We start from the raw sequence: 19,069 nt of genomic DNA, 5'->3' as shown, positions 1-19,069 counted from the left end.
AGGCAGAGCTGGCACCCAGACATGGGACATCACCCCGGGGTGTCCCCGTGGGTGTCACCACAGCCCCGGCTCTCCCAGACACAGGGCAACCACCTCCCAAACCCACTGCTGGCACTTCCAGCACCAACCAGTCAATACTGGGATGACAGCAGCTCAGATCTCCTCCCGAGCCAGGATTTTAATTAACGGAGAGCACCAGCACCCCCCAGCCCTTGCAGCTGGAGTAGGAGCAGAGAAGGACCTGGGATAACGGGATGGGGACGCGGAGCAGGGCAGCATTCGGTATTCCCGAACTTCCAAGCTACCACTGAGGAGGCTGCCATCCTCACCCCCAGCTCCAAAGGGAGGGGAAAAGCTCTTTTGCCTCAGGTGAGGGCACCTCCCACAGGTGAGGGCAGAGCTGTGCTTCCCAAATCATCCACCGCAGCTGCCAGGCAAGATCTCTGAGGTCCCATTCCAACCCAGACCATTCCAGGATTCTGTGATGCTCCTTCCCTCCTGCTGTGAGGCCCCGGGGCTGGCCTGGGGAGGGGGGGGGGGTGTTTGTTTTACTGCTTCCAGCACCAGAGACATGAGGCAACATCTGAGTGCTGAAGGTTTGTGAAACTTCTCCTTCATGTTTGACTCGTGATCAAAGCAGGAAGAACCGGCACATTCCCAGGCTCAGGGTTTGCTTTCGCACTCGTAAGGAAAGTTCCAGAGAAGCCAATGTTTTATCACCTCCTGGTTAACGTTCCCAGACTCCAGTTGCCTGTGATGGCCACCAGAAATGAGCGATTCCTGCATCCCACCCACCATCCCACCAATTCCTGCACCCATCCCACCGATCCCTGCATCCATCCCACCACATTCCCGAGTGCCCAGGCTTGCATCTGTCTCTCCCTCAGCTCATGGCTCCATTTAAGTGATTTAAGTGGGGCCTGGAGGTCAGACCCAGCTCAGGGGGTGCTGGGTGTCCCCATCCTTTCACTGTCCCCTCCACAGCAGCTCAGCCAGGAGCTGTTGTGCTCTCCCTGCCAAACTTCTCCCCCTGGCACAAATCAGCTTCCAGAGAGCCACTTCCAGCAGCTCCTCTGGGAACACAGCCGGGGTTTTGCAGCCCCAACCTGTGCCCTGCAGGACACCTGGACAGAGCCCTCGCTTCCAGTCCTGCTCCTGACCCCACACCTGCAGCTCCAGCAGAGCAGCGACAGCTCCGGGATGAAAGAGGAGGAATTGCTGGCAGCAAGCGAGGACTCGGGACTTGGTAAAAGAAAATCGGGAATGTGTGAGAGGGGTTTTGTCAGCTGCTCTTGGAGTTTCCTATTGAAACTGAGAATGGAGGGAGAGAACAGGCCCTGAGTGTATTTTGGCAAGTTTTTTGGTGAAGTAAAACAAAGCTGACAGAAAGATCTGGACTTCTATGGAGAAGCAGAGTTCACCTGCAGGCCTTATTCTGCTCATTCCCCAAGCGATTCCTGAGGAGTTGGAGAAAAAACAAAGAAAACAAAACTACGGAAATCGAAAGAAATGATCCCCAGAATCACAGGGATGGAGTTTTAAGAAAGCTCACAGAGGAAAAGGACGCAAAATTCCTCACTGCAAAGGGAGAAAGCGATCTCGAACTAATGGAGATTAGGAAGAAGCTCTCCCAAAGGACTGGTTATCCCAGAAATTAATGGGATCAGTGGTGTCACAGCCCCCAGCCACAGGGTCCTGAGTCATTGCCTTAAGTGCTACGAGGGCACGAGCACCCTGTCCTGGAGCAGCTGGGGCTGGGCACTCCTGGAGATTGCACAGGGACAGAAGGATCCCGTTATCCCATTATTCTGTGACAGAAATCCAGGTATCCTGACAGGTCCTCCTTCCTCAGAGATCTCTGCTTTTCTAACGTTAAACCCCCCAATTTTATTCAACTTTTACGACACCAAAGAAACAATTATCCAGTGAATTTGTTGTTATTTATTACTGGAGCTCTGGCCGTGCTTATTGCTCCACAGCAGCAGCTTTGCAGTGAGGGTTGATATGAATAAATAATAGCTAGGAATTAACAATAATTCCTTAATTATGGATGTAATCTTCATTGCAGGGCCTTTCCCTGCCTCACACCACTCCTGGGCAGGGTTACAGCTCCTGTGTGCTGAGGGGAAATTGCTGCCGAGCTTCCCAGGGGTATGGAAGTGTTTAACTCCCATTGCAAATGCCAATGGCTCCAAGGCCCAAACCTGGGGTGGATTTGGGAATACAACATTTCCTCAAGATTTCACCCTGAGATGCTCCCTCCCCTATCCCAGCACCTCAAAACCATTTAAAAGCCTTGAAAATAAACCTCATGAAGAGAAGGGGTTGCTGTGGCTGCTCAAAGGGGCTCCAAGGCAAAGGGACACGAGGGAACCTCACAAGACCCCATTAAATTTCGCTGGAAACACTGAAATCCCGGCGCCTGCTCCTCATTCCTTGACCTCCAGGACCATCCCTGTTCTCTCAGCAAATGGGAATGGGAGGGCTGTGACAGATTGACCAGCAGAGCTTCCTGGAGGTGTTTCCCACAGATTGCTGCCGGGCCGTACAATGGGAACCGATAAATATCCCAGTGGGAAATGTAGGGCACCTCGTCTCCTGCTTGTGCTGCCGAGCAGAGCCGGGGATAAATTTTAAAAAGCCCTTTTCCCTTGGAGGGGATAAATCCTTCAGGCCCAATCCTCTGGTGGGAAGCAGAGAAGGAGCAGCAAACCCCGTGACCCCGCCTGGAGTCGCAGAGTCAACAAGTGGTCAAGCAGAGGTCAAGGGGCCGAAACGGGGCCAAAAAGGGCATTTTCTGCCAGGCCCATCTGCTGGCAAGCAGCCAGGCAGCACCCCAAAGGTGCAGCACGGCTCAGGCTCCAGGCCTCGGCTGTTTCTTCCCCCAGACAGTAGCAATTATCATAATCAAGCAGTTGACTCCAATTACGCCTTCCTCTCCTCGAAGCCAGGGGATGGACACAGCCCAGGGAAAGTTCGCAGCCGTGTCGCCTTTGCATATCTTAATCTAAAATGACAGGGTGTGACACGGGGGGCCGCTGACCCTGCCAGCCTTCAGCTGTTCGTGTGGCAACAATTTCCAGCCCCAAATTACTCCCAGGCAGGGCTTGATTAGAGGTTCAAGGCAGCAGGAGAGAGAAGCCATTTAGGGGACTGAAACATTCTTCACAGCCCTATTTAAATACAATTTACATTCCAGGCTCTGCTGTTGGTGCATTGTTAATTGCACCTTGTACCTCAGTTTATTTTGTACTTGAAGGGGGTTTTGCTTTGCTGTTGTTTTTCAAAGGCCTCCTTTGCCTGCTTTTTTCTCTTTTCCTAAGGGGCTGTTCTCAGAATACAGTTCCAGTTCCTGGAAGGGAAAATAGATTAGTGGATTTAAAGGCCAGAAGGGACAAACAGATCATCTCGGTGACCTCCTGCAGAAGACAGGCCAGGACATTTTGCTTAGTAATTCCTTTGTCTCCGTTTGTCCAGACTTAACCCAATCCCCTGCAGTGACCAGAACACCCCTTCCAGAAAGGCCAGCTCCATCCAAAATCATGGAATCATGGGAATCTCCAGGTCCTGGGGCAGCTCTTCCAGTGCAGCATCACCTGGAGCAGTCACAAGGGGAGATCTGGACAGTCCTGGGACAGCAGGGACAGCCTGGTTTGATGGTGGCATCTCAGAGCTTCAGATGAAATCAGGTCCCTGCTGTGCTTGGTGCCGGGGAGAGAGGACAGAGCCAGCCAGGAATGTCACCAGCACCAAGGGACAGGGCAGGCAGGACAAAGCCAATTGTGGAGGCCAAGAAAAGCCTCATTTTCCAGCATTTCTTTAGCACTGTGCTGTGGTTGATGCCTCACCTGAGGTTAGTTAAATCCAAGTATGGACAGAAAATGCAACACAGCTGAATTTTGGGGGTGCAAACTCCTCTCTCTTCTCAGAACTGACCAAAGAGTGAATTCTAACCTGGTCCTAACAAAGCAAAGAGTCTTCCAAAATCCCTTTTCCTCAGCCATGTGGAAAGGGTGAGTGGAGAGGTGGAAAATGGATTTTGAATTTCCCAACGTGGGTGGAATTTCAAACCTCAGCTCTGGTTGCAAAAAAATAAAACCCAAACCAACCATCTGCTGGGGAGCAGAGGGGTGAAACACTGCAGAACTTCCCACTCCTCTTTTTCCAACTTGTTCTGCTCTTGGGTTGGAAAAGCCAAAGCCTCTCCAAGTACTTGGGATTATTTGTGACTGTGGGCTTCCCACCAGGCCGAGAGCCAACTTTGGATCCTGGCAGCTGGAGTTGGATCCAGGAATTCTTGCTTTAGGAATGCCCTGAGGGGTTCAATGTTTTACGAGCGGGATTGTTCAGTCTGGAGAAGAGAAGCTTCAGGGTGACCTCACTGTGGCCTTCCAGTGCCTGAGGGAGCCGACAGGAAAGATGGAGAGGGAATATTTACAAAGGCCTGGAGTGCCAGGACAAGGGGGAATGGCTTCACACTGCCAGGGGGCAGGGATAGATGGGATATTGGGAAGAAATCCTTCCCTGTGAGGGTGGTGAAGCCTTGGCACAGATTTCCCAGAGCAGCTGTGGCTGCCCCTGGATTCCTGGAATTGTCCGAGGCCAGGCTGGATGGGGCTTGGAGCAACCTGGGATGGTGGAAGGTGTCCCCATGGCAGGGGCCTGGAATGAGACGAACTTTAAGGTCTCTTCCTGATTCTGAGTGTGCCATCCAAGTGGCAGCCAGGAGGAAGGCAGAAACCTTTCCCACTGAAACTCCTGCCCCCGGGCCAGGTCTGCTGCTGCCCCAGTGACACCCAGCAAGCAGCACTGCCAGGCCGGAGCTATTTTGGCATTCTTTTCTTTGAGCCCCATCTGCTGGAGTCCCACGATTTCGTGACACATTTGATCTTTCCCTCGTCTGTTCCTACGTAAAAAGCCCCCTCTGAGCCTTTGCAGCCAAGGGCAGAAGCCATAAACCCCAAGAAATAAAGTGAAACGATCAAACTGAGGACTTTCAGGACAGCCCCATGATTCCAGAGTTTCCAAGTGCCGGTGGCTGGGAATCCCTGGTGCCGCCACTGCCGAAAGGAACCTCCTGGGCCTGGTTCTCATTTCCATGGAGCCCCTTCGCAGCGCTCTGGCCACGCCGGGAGCTGCCGTGACATAAAAAGGTGTCGGTGTAAATGACAACTAAGCCCACTTGACCCCAGCCAGCCTCCTCCTAATTTACTCCAGCTCTGGGGAGGTCTGGCTCAGACACCAGCTCGGCAAAACTTGATGGAGAGACAGACAAATGTCCTCCCCAACCTGCTGCTGCTCCAGAGGCCTCGGAGCCAATTATCCCAGTGATCTCACTCCTCCTTTCCTTCTCCTCTCTCTCCCCCTTTTCCCATCACGTGCCCGCTCCCAGCACACGCACGTCCTCCTGTAAGGGGGAAAAAAAGCAGCGCCGTGGAGGAATGTGGAGGGTTTGGGAGCCCCCTGAGAGCAGGTAGATCCATCTGAGCAGCGCCTGCCTCCTCCGAGGCGGGAGGAGATCGGTTTACATAAGTGCTTTGCCATATGAAGGAATAATTCAGCAGTATTAATAGAGGTTAAAGTTTCCCAGGAATCCCAAACAGGCCCCGCAGACACAGGTGGGTTCTTTCACTCACAGGGACGGGGGGAGTAACACAACTCCTGCGGGTGCTGGGGCTCTGCCCTGCCTGGGGGTGCCCACGGGTGAGTCACTGGCAGAGGGGTGAGCCAAAGGGGGTGGAAATGACACCAGAACCTCTGGGGGGACAGGAATGGCCAGGCAGGGTGCTGGGTGTTCGTAGAATTGTGGGATGGGTTGGTTGGAAGGAAGCTGAACCATCCCATTCCACGGGGACACCTCCCACTATCCCAGGTTGCTCCAAGCCCCGTCCAACCTGGCCTCAGACACTTCCAGGGATGGGGCAGCCACAGCTGCCCTGGGCAATCTCAGGGCCTCACCAGCCTCACAGGGAGGAATTTCTTCCTTATATCTGATCCAAACCTGCTCTCCTTCTTATCTGGGAGGCAGGAGCCGAGTTCCAGGCCAAACTGGGGATCAGGGAGGGATCTGTGTGTAGGACACTGGCAGCACACACACAGGCAGGGACACACATGGGATGAGGCACACGATGTGTCCCACTGAACCCCAGAACGACCGAGGCTGGAAAAGCCCTCCAGGACTGCCCAGTCCAAGCTGTGCCCCATCCCCACTTGTCACCAGCCCAGAGCACTGAGTGCCACATCCAGTCCTTCCTTGGACACCTCCAGGGATGGGCACTCCAAACCTCCCTGGGCAGCCCCTGCCAAGGCCTGAGCACCCTTTCCATGAGGAAATTCTTGTGGATTTATCCCAGCTGGAGCACACCCCAAACGAGATCAGCGCTGTCTGGGATGATTTGTGCCAGTGCCACAGTGGGAAATCCACTTTTCCCGAGCTCAGGTGCCACAGACCAACCTGAAACCACCTCCTGCTTTGGCACAAAGCCCCAGCTGGTGCCCAGCCATGATCCTGGAGAGGCGGCTCCATCCCAGCTAAGAGGATAAACCAGCATGGAGCACAGAGAGGGGGGTACAAGAAGAGCCTGGCGAGCCCAAATCCCCTTTTGTTTGGATTAGGATCCAGGATAATGTTGCTGATTCTCCAACACGGAGCTTTTCGCAGCCTGGCGAGTCTTACACCACCCCAAAAATAATCATCTCTCAAATCTCCAGTGATTACGGAGCTTTCACCCTGTAAACACACACAGGGCCAAGTGCCAGCCCACCCTACCTGGGCTGTTCTGCCTTGCACGGATTTGGGATTTGGCCCAGAGCCTCGGGATCACAGCCCTGCCCGGAACATGTGGCGGCTGCTCTGCCCCAAAAGGGACTAACAAAGAAATAAGAATATTTGTTAATTTTTTTTTTCCACTGCAAAGCAGTTAAACCTCCTAAGACATTTTTCCAGACATCTAAATCCTTTAAAAATATTCTCTAGACTCCATAAAACTTACATTTTCCCTGGGTTCTCCCGTGAGTTATTAAAAAGCTGAAGTCCCTACCTTAAGAGCTTAGAGCTTGGTCATGAGCAGAAAACCAACCATGTGGAGTGGCACCTCCTTGTGCATTCAGAGACACGGCCCAGACGTGGTGGGGAGGAGCAGGGCACGCAGAGAACAGCCCAGCCTGGGATTTTTGGGGTATCCAGGCTGAAGCAGAGGGAGGGATGAATGTTTGGGGTCACAGAGGCTCTCATGGATACCCTGGATGGGCACAGCAACAGCACAGTTTGTAGCTGCTGGAAAACTGTTACCACATCATCAGTGTTTGCTCTTTTCTCAACAAACACTTGGCAAAGTTGGAATTGGAATGGTATTTAGTTCAGTTTCTACCAAAATCGAGTTTTATTGCCAGCAGCTCTGGATGCATAGGCCAGAAGAAAGTTTTTGGATGCTGTTTTTGCCCATCTATCCATCCGTCACCAGAGCATCCGAGTGCTGCCGTGACAGGACAAGGGCAAATGACAGAAAAACTGAAAGAGGGGGAATTTAAATGTAGGGATGTCCCTAGGAGGGGGGTGAGGCCCTGGCACAGGTTATCCAAAAAAACTGTGGCTACCCCATCCCTGGAAGTGTCCAAGGCCAGGTTGGGGCATGGAGCAACCTGGGATAGTGGAATATTTTAGGGGGTGGGACTGGAAGAACTTTCAGGCCCCTTCAAACCCAAACCTTTCAGTGATTCCGTCACAGCTCAGCACGGAGGGGCTTCAGACAGAGACAGCGGAGGGTGGATTTTTCCGTCACTGCTTTCCCAGCCCAGAGCTGTGCTCCAACAGGGCCGGAATCAAAGGCATCTAATACCTCCCTGCTTCCCTTAAACATCAGTTTGTCTGGGGCGTGAACTCTGCCGACAGCAGCTCCCGCAAAGTGCTCGGCTCTCGCTTCCCCCCTCTTTTTTTCCCCCTTTTTTTTAAAAGCTTTCCCTCTCCCTTTCCCTGCTCTTCCCCAGCTCCCTCCCCGCAGCCTCCCAGAAGCACCGGCGTGTTTTTAACCCAGGCATGAAACAATCCCAGAGCCCCAGATTGTGATGTTTCAGATAACATACGGAGAATGTAAATCCTGTCAGCAAGTGCAACAGCCATAAAAGGCTAAAATGGATTCCTGCGGATTAGAAATAAAGCACAGAAAGGGCCCTGTTCTCTCACTTTCCTCATCCCACAACCTCCTCCACCCCCCTCTCCTCGCTCCCCTTAAAAAAAAAAATCGCCTGGAAATGCAAGGGGTGGTTGTTGTTTTTTTTAATATATTTTATTTTTTATTATTTTTTTCTTTTTTTTCAGCAACTTAAAAGAAAAATAAAATACATTCCAGGAAAAGGACTGCTGCTAAGAAAACTCAAACCAGAAAATGCTTAAAGATGTTTTAATGACTTAAACACAGGGCCGGGATTGTGCCTAAAAGTTTCCACATTTAAAAATAAAAAAAAAAAAAAAAAAAAAAGAAAAGAAAAATAGAAGAAGAAAAGAAAAGGGGGAAAATTCAATATGAAACGTCCCCCACTACCAGTGCTGCTGGATTTCTTGCCGGATTTCTCTCCCAAACCATCGGATTTAAGCCGGGGGTTGTTAAACGAGCTCCGTTTAAGCAAAGTTTACGCTTCTGTTCCAAACCAAAGGCACGACTAAAAAAAAAAAAGCCCCTAAAAATAATGAAGGCCACGTGAGCGCGGGTCCGAGAGGCTGTTAACAAGCAGCTGACAAGTTTCTGCTGCAGGAATTAGACCCTCATTTAGGAGGAGATTAGCAGAAATCTTCCCTCTCATTACGGAGAGAGCCGCGCTCGCTGCGCCGGGCCCGGGGCCGGGCGCACAAAGAGCCCCCGGCCCGAGGTGGGGTTCAAGGGCTGCTTCAAAGCCCGGGGGCAGCCAGAGGGGTCCCCTCTGAAGCCATCCCATGTAATTTGTCACGACTGTGTTGTGGAGGGCCCCGAGAGCTGATCTGGCGTGAAGGGCTCGATCGGAGCCTTTGAGGGCCGAGCCGGGGACTCGCTCCAGGGTCACGGCCCAGGGCAGGGCAGGGCAGGGCTGCAGCTGCCGCAGGGCCTTTGGCCCCTGGACACGCTCAGAGTGGGGCTGGGGAAAGCCCTGTGCTGCAATGGTGTGTGAGCAGCGGGGAGAGAGAAACTGTGCCCAGACAGCCCCAAAAGGGAGAGAGAAAGCCGGCTCGAACGGCCCCAAAAGGGAGACAAAACCCGGCTCGAACGGCCCCAAAATGGAGAGAGAAACCCGGCTTGAACGGCCCCAAAATGGAGACAAAACCCAGCTCGAACGGCCCCAAAAGGGAGAGGGAAACCCGGCTCGAAAGGCCCCAGAAGGGAGAGGGAAACCCGGCTCGAACGGCCCCAAAAGGGAGACAAACCCCAGCTCGAAAGGCCCCAAAAGGGAGACAAAACCCAGCTTGAATGGCCCCAAAAGGGAGACAAAACCCGGCTTGAACGGCCCCAAAATGGAGAGAGAAACCCGGCTCGAACGGCCCCAAAAGGGAGAGAAAGAACCCTGCTATAAAAGCCCTGAGAGGGAGAGACAAAACCTGCTCAAACTGCCCCAAAAGGGAGACAAATCCCAGCTCAAACGGCCCCAAAAGGGAGAGAGAAACCTTGGCTCAAACGGCTCCAAGAGGGAGAGACAAACCTGGCTCAAACGGCCCCAAAAGGGAGAGAGAAACCTCGGCTCAAACGGCTCCAAGAGGGAGAGACAAACCCGGCTCAAACAACCCTGAGACATCCATGGGCAGCTCCATCATCCCAGTGGCACAGCCTTGGCACAGCTCTGCCCCAGGGAGCAACACCTGGCATGTCCTGGGCAGAATGAAACCCCAAATCCTTTGACAAATCATCAAACAGGCCGAGCTTTGCCTGTGGATGTCACCCGTTATTGAGGGGAATGTGGACACACAGAGAGGTACCCACAGGTAGAGCTGCTCCCAAAACACCCCGGGAATGTGGGATAGGGAAGTTTTTAGTGTTGCAGAGCAAAAACATTGCCCGGGTGAAACCCAAAAAGGTCTGGAGCCAAGTGTCCCACCCTGCTCCTACATCCCCCCCTGCACCACATCAGCCCTGAAGTCAGACTTGATGAACCCAAAGCTCTTCCCACAGCTTTGAGAGGGGGAAAGACCTCTCCTACAGGGATTCCTGGTGAATATAAAGCTGTGTGGGACCAGGGGATCGACCAAACCTCAGCTGAGAGTGACCCCACCACTCCCCACCCCTTCCCACAGCAGGAAGGATCTGCTGAGGCTCAAGCCCCAAACAACTCAGTAGCTGCTCTGCCATCCTCTCCCCCTCTTCATCCAAAAACCTCATTTCTCCTTTCCACTCCCCATTGGGGAGGGCTGGGTGGTTGTTGGGGGTTTATTATTTTTATTATTATTATTATTATTATTATTATTATTATTACTAAGAATGTGCAATTGTGCCTCAAACCCCAGATTTCCATCCAAAAGAGTAGGAGGCCGTAGTCAGACTTCCCAGACCACAAAGACGCACAGCTCCGTGGCTTTTCCAGCCAGAGTTTCCATTGTATTCTTCCCAGATGAACTTTTAAAATGCGTGTGTGTTATGTGTCAGCGTGTGCGCAAACGTGCGTGGTTTTACCTCTCTTTAAAATAAAAAAATAAAGACTTTAGAAAAAAAAAATGAGTGAGCAAGTGAAGCTTTCAGGAGGTTAATCAACGACCTGCTGCCAAGTTAGATATGTGCGTGGAAGGGGGGAGTCAAGGGTTTTAATCCCAGTTTTTGATAAATAGAAGACATTCTAGTCATAATAAAACGTGTTTTACACTTGAGGGGAGGAATAAGGGGGAGAAAAAAGGAAAGTTTTGGCCAGGCACTGCGAGCTCCTGAGCCCAAACAATGAGGTTCAGAAACATAACTGTAACGCATTAGTAAATTGACAATGAAATTGCAGTTACTTCACTGGCTCTTTATTAAATAAACACAGCCCGAAAGGGACCTGTCTGCCCCGGAGGTATTTGCAGAGGGTTCATGTTACAAACCCAACACCGGCACCGCTCCCCCCCGCCCCGAGCAAACACATTCCAGTCGGACCCTGTGAGGTGGGGCCGGCCTGGCTTTTCCCAGTGTCACTTTTTCCTTTCTCGTAGATCCCGGGTTTTACAGCCCAAGGAGTTTCACCCTGAGCCACGGCTCCCCTCAGGGTGGGAGAAGGGGCTGTGGGAACAGGACACTCATGGAGGAGCCCCCTCCCACACACCTGCCCCTGTGCTTGCCCCTCTCCTGCACCTTTGGAAAGGTGTGAATCTCCCAGAGCTCCTTCCCATCCCGCCCCCAGCTCCTGGTGGCAGTTCTGCTGTTCCCAGCCCTTCCCACTGAATCGCAACAACGAAAATTCCCCCACCCCGTTCAACCAAGCACCATGGAGCCCTTTGCAGCCACAGCCCCGAGCAGTGACCACCGGCACTTCCCACTCAGCAGCTGCACGAAAGGGGCTTCCAACAACATCTCCATCCCCGTCGTCCTGCTCTCGATTGGTCTCATCAACATTCCTGACACTTTGCCAAAGCTTTGCCCACAGCCACCCGACGCCGCAGCCGCGAGTGGAACCGAGGTCACCCACCAGGAACCTCTGGAGAAACAGCTGCAGCTCCCACGCAAGGTGAAGCCACCTTACAAACCCTTCACCTGCAGCTCTACCCTATTATTCCAGCCAAATCCCAGCCCCATTCCGGCAGGGAAGCTGGGGTAATCCATCCCCCCACACGCACACACGCTGGAGACAAAAGGAACGTCGGCGTGTTCAGCACCTTGCGAGGCCTTGAACGGCTGCCAAGGGCCTTTGGAGAGGGGCCAAGGCAGTCCATGAGATGTGAGGGATAGGGATTCTCAGCAGCCCATGGGGTCTGGAGCAGGCTGTGCTACTGTTGGAGCCTGGTCACGACACGCTTCCCCCTTGTTCCGAGATGTACCTCCTGTGGAGGCAGCTTTTCCCCGGCAGGAATTCTATCCCTGTCTGCCAGGAACAGGGAAAAGCCTCTGCTCTTCTTCCCTACAGCACCAGGACTCAAAGCAGCAGTGGGTTAAATGTTTTCCTCCTCTGCTGTCATCGAGGGCTTTGTGGGAAAACATCAGAGTCCCACAAAGGTAAAACGCAGAGATGGGAGGGATCCTGGGGAGCAGAGAATTTACCTGTCACTAATTCCATCCAACCAGTCTCCATCTGGACTTCACATTTCCCCAGCTCAAGGCTCACATTTCCAAACCTTCATGCAGAAGTCTGAAGTGATGGGAAACCACACCAAAATTCCCTTTTTCTGGGGTGATTTCTTTAACACCTTCTACACAAACCTGAGCGCTGAGGAGCCTCCAGGCCTGTTCCTGCAGGGAGCAGCCAGAGTCAAGGGGATGAAGAGGAAGCAGGAAGCAGAGACGCAGCCACTGATGGGAGTTTCAGTAACATGGAAGAAGAAATTGGCATTTTTTGGTCGTGTCTCCCCAACAGAGAAGTCAGAAGGTGAAAGCTCAGGGCAATAACCTGATGTGGCTTTACACAGCTCTGTTCAAAGGCAGGCATGGGGATGCTCTGCACCCACACAGGGATCACTGGAGAGGGATTATCCGGCCTCCTCCTCTTTGCCCCATCCCCTCAGGTGTCCAGCTGCTTTAAAATCCATCAGGATCAAGCTCACACCGAGTGTTTCCTTTGCCATCCTGTTTTTCCATAGGAGCCAACGGTGGTGTTGGCACATTGAGCCTTTGGAAGGGCTTAGCGAGGGGAGAGGCAACAAATTCTCAAGGATTTTGGGATCTTAAAGCAAGGCTGGATGTCTCTCCCTGAGAGATGATGCTCCAGCTCCACCAGGGAGTGCCTGGAGCGTGCAGGAGAGGGTGGGAATGGGCAGGGGGTGAGCCCAGCTGCTCCAGGGGATTCCGTCTGGCCCCGAGGCTGAATGTGGAATCACAGACATGGCTCCTTCCCTGCCAAAAGCAGCTTTAATTTGGTGACTGAGTGCAAGGCAGAGCTTTCCATGGAGTTCTTTCATTCCTATAGACCGGTGGAGTTTCAGATTTTTTTTTTCCCCCTCCCAACTCGGTGCAGCCTCCAAGTTTCCCTGTGGAAATTCCATGCTGGGGTGGTTTTCTCTGTGATTTCTGCAGATTGCTCAGGTGCAGCTCCCTCTTTAAAGGGGTTCTGACCTTTTGCTAACTGGGACAGGGATGAGTTCCTAGTCCCACTTTAGGAACTCATATCCACTGTGGATTTGCCCTTTGTGGGCAAGGCACAGGGAAGAGAGACTGCACGACAGAATTTACAGGGAGTTACACTCTTGGAGTCTCTATCTTCTCCCCATCCAGGTGGTTCTAAGCATCCTCTTTCCTCACAGTGGTCTCCCCTTGATTTCAGAATGCTCCCACCTTCCCCTGCCCCATTTTCCAAGCCTCCCCTTGCCATCTGGGAAAGAGGGCTCGGAGCCACCCTGCAATGAAACCTTACCCTGCCTCTTTTTCCAGCCTGGCTGACAGAACAAGTCAGCTGTGGGCCTCAGCACCAGCTTTAACCAACCCCCCAGTCCAGCAGGTCAGGCCATTTTAGCATCTGTACCTTTTATTTGTAGCAGACTGTTAATAATTAAGTGATGCCTTTCATACAGACATTTACAATAATTTAACCTTGCCCTTGCTGTGTAATTTATTCTTCGCAGAAGCCAATAAAAATAAAGGCCCCATATTTCGTCTCTCTCGCTCCTTCTCTGTCCATATATATAAATATATACACACACACACAGCCAGGAGTGTAATAGGTTTCACATATTGTTCCATAGGTATCATTAGGGTAACAGAGCCAAGTGTCTCAGTTCATAGGACTCTTTATAGGTGCCTTCTAATCCACATAAAATTGAGTTTATGTTTCCTTTCCGTCTGCTGATTCTAAAACAAGATGAGGAAGGGTTTTCTCGCTCTGTTTCTCTGGCTTTTTTCCCCTCTTCATTGCAGCCCTCACTGCACCAAACTGGAAATTTGCCACTGGTGGTAAAGAGGAACCAACAATCACCAAACTGGGCATCCCTTATTATCCATCTTCTGTGGTGTCTTGTCTCTGACCGTGATAAGCATTAAAGGCTCCAGGAAAAAGGCTGGAGCAAAGACAAATATCAAACCTCCTGCCCAGGGAGGAAAACCCTTCCCAAGTTTGCCATGGAGTCATTTTTCCTGCTTCTAAATCCCCAGAACAGAACCCAGCAGGTAGGTGGAATAGGAGCAAGGGAAGGGACTAAAAACCGAGATTTATTTCTTCTCAAAAAAAAAAAACCAAACCAAAAAAAACAAAACAAACCCAAAAAGAGAGGAAAAAAAAGCACAGGACAGGGGAAAGAAAGAGCCAAAGCTCAAACTATTGGCTGCACTTCCACAGCAAGTCCTAAAGAGGCTACGCGGAGAAACAAAAGAAAAATATTTTCCCCTAAAGAAACATTTGTAAAAACACATTTATTAAAGCCCCAAAAATTCCATAACACTTCAGAGCCCCGGTGCTCTGGAGAGCACAGGGCTGAGCACGGGGCCTGCCCTGCAGGGCCTCCCAGTCTGCCCAGTCCAATCCAACCAGGGCCACCAGCACTGCACAGCTTGGCCTGATCCTTATGGAACAGGGCCTAGAACCTCAGCTGGGCTGTTCCTGAGCTTCCAAAAATCCCCTTTCATGTCCTTCCTGAGGTCTAACCTGCTCTTAAAACCCTCCTGGTTTAGTTATTCCACCTTTTTAAGAGGAACCATGCCACAGGACAGGTGGGATGGGGCTTGGAACAACCTGGGATAGTGGAAGGTGTCCCTGTCCATGGCAGGGGTGGAATGGGACGGGATTTAAGGTCCCTTCCAACCCAAACCAGGCTGGGATTCTGTGTTGGAGAGCCCTGGAACCTCTGGGCCACACGCAGGACCTGTTTCCCCTGGTAACACCAGCAAAAATCTCCCATTCCATCGCAAACACAACTTTTTTTCCAGGATCCTCTGGAGCAGCAGCTCCATGAAATCTCCCTCACGTTGTCCTTGTTGCTGTTTTCCAGCAGGAGGATGGGGAAGGACAACTCAGCTCCCAGTCCCCGGCAGGGCCGGCTCAGGGCTGCTCCGTGGTCCCCATGAGGCGATGGAAAACTTTCCCCGGCATCAGGTGTTGCTGCTGAGTGTGAGCTGCTCCAGTCCCACCCTGAGCAAGTGTTATAAACACACAGGCACAATCTAAATATTTATGGCACATGAAATCTCCTGTCTGCTGTTGCTCAGCGCCGAGAGCCGGGGAGGGAGTGGGAGTTAAGAGGTGATTATTGCGCGGGGCCCGTAAACCCAAAATGTGGGATTGAGCTGCGTCCAGTCCCCGGGAATGGTCACCGCACCGAGGCCGGGTGTCAGCTCAGCTCCCTGACGCTGATCTGAGGGGTTTGTCACCGCCTGGGCTCAGCTGGGCCAAGCCACGGCCTGGCTTCCATGGGGAAACAGCAGATGGAAAACACGGCCCTGGCTCCGTGGGCTCCTTTTCCTCTCAAGCACCTCCTGAGAGAGCGGCTGCTCCAGCTCGTAAAACCTTCCTGGGGCTGGGAAGGAGGAGCAGAGCACGCCGGGCAATTATTTCCCTGGCCTGGAGAAAAATTATGATAGAATTTGTTTTCTTATACAGGCTATTTTTTGCTTGGATCTCTGGGGGTTTTGTTAAAGGTTGAAATAAAATTTTAAAAAAACCCCAATGAAAACACAAGACAACAGAAGGAGAGCGGCAGGCTGGGGAAGTTCCATGTGTTTCTGGAACAATTGCCCATTGATCCAGCCTGGAAAGTGCTGAGTATCTGGAGGTGATAGGACAGTCTTGGCAGCAAAAAGCGGAGCTGCTTTAGGAAAAATGCTCCACTTAGCAAAGTTTGGGGAGCTGGTATTGCCCCCAAAGGCCACACCAACACAGATCCTGCCTGCGCTGCTCTCTGGGCCCACACCAACTCCCCCAGGCCACCACAGAGACCTGACAAGGTGAACGATGCCCACAGCAAGTCCTTCCTCCCCTCCTTGGAGCTGCTGCTCCCACAGACCCAGTGATTCCCGTCAGGAAGGGTGACACCACATGGAGCAATGGGATTTTAGCTCCTGAAGGCTTTGGTTCCTGGCTGCCAGAACCCAAGAGAGCAGCACACGAGCATTCCTGCACTTCTCTGCTTTCCAGGAGTGTGGTCAGCTGAGCCCCCAAAGTCACTTCAACTCAGCACCAGTAATGGAGCAGAAGGCTTTGATGTTTTTCCTGAATGAGCCCCAGGGCCAAATTATAAAATCCAGGCAATTTCAGCTCCACCTGGGAATTTATAGAGTTTCACCTCCATTTGTGTAGGTGAGTGTGAGCAGAGGATCAGCAGGACATGCGTGGGTCCATCCGGGATGAGCTCCACCAACCAAAACTTCATTTCTCCTCTTTTTTTTTCCCAGCCCTGCTCTGCAAAGCCACTCTCACCTTCAAGGAAGCCCTCCAGGGCCTCCAAGGGCTGCCAAAGGAGAGCAAACACGGCAACTTCCACATGCCCTGGAAGTGGGAGCAGGCCGTGGATTGCTCCGGAGAGGCTGCGGAGGAGCGGGGCCCCAGCCCAGCACAGCCAGGGCACGCTGGGGTTGGCACACCCGGGGCACACCGGGCTTGGCACACCTGGGGCACGCTGGGCTTGGCACACCTGACTCGTTTTGGCACTCCTGGCTCGTGTTTACACCCACACCCTCAGCGGCGCCAGCCCTGCGCCCCGGCCACGGCAGCGACAGGCCTGGCTCTGCCGGGCTCCCCGAGCACGGCCCCTCCGAGGAATTCTGCTCCCAGGAGGCTGAGAGCACTTTCTGCAGGAATCTGCCCTTGGGAAAGGTGGTTTTTTAGTGTTTTAAACAGGCAAAGTCGGACATCACCTCGTGCTTACACGGCCTAACTCACACATCCATCGCTGGGACTTAGAGATTCACCAGGGTCATCAACGAGACAAAGGGCAGCTTTGGAATTCTGCCTGTTCTCTATTTCCCAGATCTCTCATTTAAACCTCTCCTACACCTCAACACAGCACATTCCTCCAGGAACAGCCAAAGGTAAAGCTACTGTGGACGTCCAGAAGCCTCCAGGCTACCCCACGTCTGAGCTCAAGCCTCCAAAAAAGCCAAAACCCTCCAGCTCAAACTAATAGACACATCTGCCAACAGCTTCTTTTAATTTTTTGGAACCGCTCTCTAGATTGCTTCATTGCCAAGAAAAAGAAGAGATATTTATGATAGCAACTGGAAAGCCTTGAAATTCCAAGTCAGATCCTCGGTGGTGTAAACTGAAGCTGCTCCAGTGAGTCAGGGGGCCGCTGCCAATGCACACAGGTCGGAGTGGCTCTCTGCTCTTATCTCCTGGCTCCCCAGCACGCAGGGACAATTAAAGGCAGCTCCATGAATATCTGACACTCTCTGCTCTGAAGTCATCCCGTTGGAGAAGAAATGGAAGGGCAGAAACGCAGGAGTGAAAGCAGAGATTTGCTCCTACCTTGAACTCGGAGCTGCAGCTTCAGCAGGAAACCGAAAGCTGGAGGGACAGAGAACACCTGCTGAGAGCGTCCAGTAATTTCCTTGAAGGCTTTGTTCTATAAACCATGAAAAAAAAAGAAGCATTTTTTAGTTTGAAGTAGTTTTGTGAGTATTAAAAGCAGGTAAGGCAGGGAGAGGTTTCAACAGCAAAGGAGCACGAGGGAGCTCTGGAGACACAGAACCCCTGAGCAGGTGCCTGGGTTTCGGGAACATTCAGCAGGTGAACATTCTGCAGCTCTGTGAATGCCAAACTTTCCTTGAAAAAAAATGGTTTTTCCATCAAAAACCCCCCTTTCCTGAGGTGGGTTTGGTTGTGAATGAGGGCCTGGTGTGACACGGGGTGCCTGGGGCTGGTCTGGCACTCACCTGGGCTGTGTGTGAGGAGACGTCTCTGTGTGGTTATTCAGGGGTTAAAGGATGGATGGGCTTTGTTCTTAGGCTTTGGAATTAAAAAAGAGGAGAATTGGTCAACAGAAAAAGAAAATACAAGCTGAGGTATGCACCAAACACATAACCTGTGAGTAACTTTACTCAGGGTAACAGTTCCCCTTGTCTTAAACTACTCACACAGGTGAAGTGCCTCCCATGCTGGAGACTCCTGCAGGACCCTACGGAGCCTTTCAAAAAGTATTTTTAAAAATTCAATTTTTTAATGCCTTAAAAAACCCCACGAACCGGTTGTGAGCTCCTGTCATCCTGGGAGTTTGTCTGCAGCGGGAACAAGCCCTTTGTTAGATCGGAATTGAATCTCAGGATGAATTTTTATGGCCACAACATCACCCAGCCCTGCAAAGAGACTTTCTAAAGGACAGGGTGCCACAATTTGAATGACAGGGCCATGAATGACAGCGCTTTAATCACCCCATTAAAGCCACCAGTGCCTCCCAGCAAAGGGTGCTGGAGCCACTGGGCAGGTGGAAGGATCCTTGTTGGCTTCAGAGCTCTTGGGATCAGGCCCAGATCGTGCACGGATTTCAATTTGAAATTCTTCCAATCCTTATTCAGCCAGATATTCCAAAATGTGCTAAATAGCTGCTGTTTCCTAATCTCGACTCCCAGATTTTGCCTGGCTGTAACTGTTGTGCCAACTGGTACTGGATGAGCTCCTTGAAGAGGCTCTTCCTTGAATTTGGGATGGGATTTTCCTTCGAGTTTGGTGACACCGGGATTGCTTTAAAGCACTCATCCCCTTTTGTTCCAGCCTGCACTGACACTGCCGTGCGGGGATTTTAATTGTGAGGATTAAAAAAAAAGAACAACTTTTCCAGTTATTTGGGGTTCCATTTTCATTTTTTCACGCAGAAAAGACACAGAAAAGAAAATAATAAAGAGAAAATGGAAGGTTGAAAATGATTGGGTTTCGGGGGAAAATATATTTTTGGCATTGAAATGAGGAAAAGCGCCAGGGTTAGGGAAAAAACCTGAGCTGAGCTCTGAAACTTTACCTTCCTTTAATTATCCAGGTGACATTTCAGACATTTAGTCTGATTTTTTTTGCATCT

The 19,069-nt window shown here is 51.7% G+C and overlaps 1 long non-coding RNA gene across 1 annotated transcript; it reads right to left on the bottom strand.

Moving 5' to 3' along the window:
- Window positions 1–12,993: 12,993 nt before the first annotated feature.
- On the bottom strand, window positions 12,994–18,826 carry LOC121657738. The gene is made up of 2 exons (XR_006013702.1): window positions 17,934–18,826; window positions 12,994–17,623 (listed from the first exon to the last, which is right to left on the bottom strand). It is a non-coding gene; the product is annotated as an uncharacterized LOC121657738 (long non-coding RNA).
- Window positions 18,827–19,069: the final 243 nt, after the last annotated feature.

This window comes from Corvus kubaryi, unplaced genomic scaffold (assembly GCF_017639235.1).
Source record: "Corvus kubaryi isolate FWS band 111438036 unplaced genomic scaffold, C.kubaryi_AGA036_p1.0 split1-37355, whole genome shotgun sequence".
NCBI lineage: Eukaryota > Metazoa > Chordata > Aves > Passeriformes > Corvidae > Corvus > Corvus kubaryi.
The sequence above is the reverse complement of the archived record's forward strand: the minus strand, read 5'-3'. Positions and strand labels throughout refer to the sequence as shown.